Here is a 5,000-nt window from a genome sequence, read left to right on the forward strand (position 1 = left end):
CCACAGATGCATCATGCACATATCTTAATCACTATATCATACTCGGGCCCAGTTACATTATACACACGACATGCACATAACCTTAGAAACATACGTATACACTCATGTACAGACACGTCATACACACAATCAGCAGATACGCCCATTCGCTCACATCCACACATACATATACACGTAGCCACAGACATCATATCACATATCACAGACATCACAGACACACACATCAGAAACACATCCATGTACAGACTTAAGCTTTGAAAATCAGATTTGCAAACAAATAGGGATTTAACACATCAAATGAAATCAAGGTATATAGCAAATAAAAAAGAATCTCATATATAAAAAATTTATTGGTATAATCATTCAGAAGTCTTACGCTATTGAGGTAGGATAATTTACATAAATTCACCTCTATTGTATTGTGAAGTTATGAAACTATTTAATAACATTAACTAATATCACATAGAAGTACAAAGACAACAGGAACAGCAACAATTTGACATGATGAGATGTGGTGAAATCTTGGTGACTCGGTGAAAAGATATGACATGAAGTGAGTCGTGTTGAACTGGCGCTCAATACTGGCATAGATCTGACATCATGATTTTCGATTTCCTTGACACAGTATAGAAATTCTGGGTGAGATAATCTTCTGGTCTGTATATCTCCAGAATCCGTACGTTCATCTTCTGGTCTGTATATCTCCAGAATCCGTACGTTTGCTTGAGTTCTGGACGATGTTCACTAATCTCTTTTCTACAAATTTCTAGACAAAGTACTCCTGTCTTGCTCGGTCTTCAGGCTGAGCTCAGACGCCGACAAGCAGCGCGTCACTGTCTGTTCACATTTCGGCTCAGCAGTGCACGGCGTCTGCTGGCTTTCTTTCCCGGAAGCGTCGTCCTCCGGCTGGACTTGTTCTGGCATAGCGATGGACACCGACTCGCATTCGGGATGAGAGGCGCCCGACTGGCTCATTTCCGCTTCGCGAACAGGGACATTCTGGTCGTTGGCGGATCTCGCTGCTAAAACCGCCTGGACACCGGCCGAGTCCAGTTCGCACTCAGGAAGGGTGTCCGAAGAGGCGGTTGGATCCAGCGAGCTGTGGCCGCTGAAGGCAAGCGGGTGTGGGCTTATGGGCGGCGTGGGCGGGTAGAAAGGGTGCTCAGAGAACCTTCGGCGGAGGGGTGGCGACGACAGATTCAAGGCGGGCTTGGTCTTTCGCTTCCTAAGGAAGTGGCGGCGCAAGCAAAGGAAGAGCAGGCAGCACAGCCCGACGAAGATCAAGGCTGCGGATATGCTGATCCACACGAGGGAGTCCTTAGACCAGGAAAGGACGGTCTGCTCAATGCTGTCCTCGGTATCGCCCTGCATGACGGTGCTCTGCTTATGGAGGGGTTCCAAGACACGCATGCTCCTCCCACAGGACTTCTTTTTACAACACAACCACAGAGGATATCCGGACGTCCTTTCGCAGCAGAGGACTGAGGTGGAATAAGACAGCTTCCCTGGCGGACGCTCTTTTATAAACGGGTTCCCCCCCAGAGGTCAAGGGAAGCGGACGGGTGTGTGACGTCACAGCGCTCGGATGTCTGCAGGTGAAACAAGGAAAATAGTGAATGATAACCGTCCAGGCGTTCGTTTGTTTTCGTGTAAAATCTTGCACTCACGGCGCAAAAGGTGGTGCAACACATACACGAAGTTTCCTCGTGTAGAGATTCAGACATGAACGGACATGCATTTTCGGTCAGTAAATGCGCATATACAGAGAAATAAATGTTATATATTGTTGCACACACACATACACACATGTCTATTTTATGATTTCTACAAACAACCCATCGTTCACAGTGACAAAAAATCAGACTATTTGGCAGAGCAGATGCATATACCAACTCCTGTCTATCGAGATGTGTCACATGGAAACAGGAGCCATGCTCAATCTCTTTATTCATTTATTCAAATTTCCATCAAGACGATGTACTTTATTATGTATGTTATTATTTGATGTGACAAGGTTGTAAGGATAATTCTCTTGAAATACAGCTGTACTGTAAACAACAATTACAATGCGCCACTCACCACCAGCGTACAAAAGTGCACCTCTGCCTCGAAGTGAAAGTAAAACATTATGTCGAGAAACGCCCCTTTTATACACGGGGGTCTACACTGGGGGTCCTTTGGCTAGGGATCGAAAAAGACTTTTTGATATGAAAATCACCACGATTTCCCTTTGCAATGGAATCCAAAGACGCACATTGGCGAGAGGTCTGGATCTTGGCAACGAGCCAGCGCGACCTATTAACAACGCAGGTCGGGCGAGAGAGTACCATGGATCAGCAAGTAATAACTGGATCTGGTCTTTTATGAAAATGATAGCACTAGGTGTCTTATGATTGTCTGTGGCGTCTCTGATGTGGGTACGTGTCTGGGTTGCCTGTAGAATGTAAAGGGAAGGGTCTTGGGGTGTGAATCAGGAGTGGGATGTATTCAAGACTTCATGTCTTGAAGTTTAGTTTCTCTCTCTCACTTTTTTTCCTTCTCTATTTTCTCGCTCTGTCTCTCTCTGTCTCTGCCTCTCTCTCTCTCTCTCTCTCTCTCTCTCTCTCTCTCTCTCTCTCTCTCTCTCTCTCTCTCTCTCTCTCTCTCTCTCTCTCTCTCTCTCTCTACTGATAATGATAATGATAATTATAATGATAATAATACTCATATCATTATCGTTTTTATTATTGTAACTACCATTATTATTACCTTTATCATTTTGATGATTATTATCATTATTACTGTTATTATTATTATTGGTATTAGTAGTATCAGTATTCGTAATAGTGGTATTAGTAGTATCATCCTCTTTGTTATTATTTTCAACATCGGTCTTTTATTGATTTTATTATCTTATATTAAATGTATATTGATAATAGTAGTAATAATTATTATTGTTATTATTATCATTACTATTTTCATTTTCATTATCTCTATTTTCATCGTTATTCTTATCATTGTTATTGTTGTTGTTAATATAGTGTTATTATTGTTATTTTATTATTATTATTATTTCTATCATTATCATCCTTATTATGATAACTATTATCATTATTATTATCATTATCATTATTACCGTCACCATCATTACCATCATCCTCATCATTACCGTCATTATTATAAGCATTACAGGCATTTTTATGAAAGTCCAGTAATAGGAAGAAGCTTAGCACAAACGTTCAAGTGTAAACATTGAAAAGGGACCAAACGTATAAACAGGAGGAAAATTTTTACAGCTTATCATTTCCATTTTCTAGTTGGCTTTCCAATGAATTCGAGGGAAAGCCCAATCGCAAAGAAGAAAAATTGATAAGAGAATCATTTGACTATTAATACTGTTCGGGATTTTTGTAACTTATGAAGAAATGGAACTGCGACTCTCGTATTCTGATTATGGAATCACTGGTATTATTATTTTTATTATTGTTTTAGTAAATATTGTTACTTTTAGTTGATATTATTATCATTATCATTATTGTTATTGTCATTATTATTATTGTTATTATAACTATTATTATTATTATTATTATTATTATTATTATTGTTGTTGTTGTTATTATTATTATTATTATGATCATAATTGTAACTATTATTATTATTATTGTTGTTGTTGTTATTATTATCCTCATCATTGTTATTTTTATTGTCGTTGTTATCATCATAATCATCATCATCATCATCATCATCATCATTATTATTATCATTGTTGTTATTATTATTATCATCATCATCATCATCATTGTCATTAGTATTATCATCATCTTCATCTTCATCATTGCTATTGTCATTATTATTATTGTTATTGTTATTGCTGTTGTTATCGTTATTATTATTATTATTATTATTATTATTATTTCCAGTGTTGCTACTGTTATTATTATTATTATTATTATTATTATTATTATTATTATTATTATTATTATTATTATTATTATTATTATTATTATTATTATTATCATTATTATTATTATTTCCAGTGTTACTACTGTTATTATTATTATTATTATCATTCTCATTATTACTTTTTATCATTATTTTTATTATTGTTACTATTATCATAGTTATTGTCATTATTACTATTACTATTATTGTTATTGTTATTATCATTGTTATTATCATCATTATCTCTATTGTTACTATCATTGTCAATGTTGTTGTTATTTTTATTACTATCATTAATATCATCATCATTATTGTTGTTATTATTATTACAATTACTCTTATCATCATTATTATTGATATTATCCTTATTACTGTTGTCATTTTTTCTCGTTTTCCTTTATCCAGTATTTTCTCATCTTCCCAAAAGACGTAGTAGCAAAGAGAATGCAAAAACCTTGATGCGGGTTTATGTTGCAAGTCCTTATGCAACGGCAACCGGACTGTATCCAGATATTGTGCTTCTGGCGTATTTGATTTTGTGATTTGTTTATGTTTTTCTCTGTCTCTAATTCGTGTTAATGTTGTTGCTGTTGCTTATATTGTTGTTGTTACTGTCGCTACTTTGTTATCATTAGTTTTCTTTGTCTTCCTATCGTCACCATCATCGTGATCAATAAATATTGTTGATTATAACAATATTTCTAAAAAATAATAATGATAATAATGATAATGATAATAATAACAATGAAAAGGATTGTAAAATTGATAATGATGATAATAAAATGATACTGATAATAACGTCAACAACAACGACAATAATAATAATATTAAAGATAATAATAATAATCATGAAAATAATGATAATGGTAATAGCAATAATAATGATAAATGCAACAATAAAAGAAAAGAAAAATAATTATACAAATAGTAATGATAATGAAAATAATTCTGTCGATAATGATGAAAAGGATAATGATGAATATGATCATTAACAAAAACAGCATCAACAACAACAAGAGATAATAATAATGATGATGATGATAATAATAATAATTATTATTATCATTGTTATTATTGCA

The sequence above is a fragment of the Penaeus vannamei genome, chromosome 14 (assembly GCF_042767895.1).
Source record: "Penaeus vannamei isolate JL-2024 chromosome 14, ASM4276789v1, whole genome shotgun sequence".
NCBI lineage: Eukaryota > Metazoa > Arthropoda > Malacostraca > Decapoda > Penaeidae > Penaeus > Penaeus vannamei.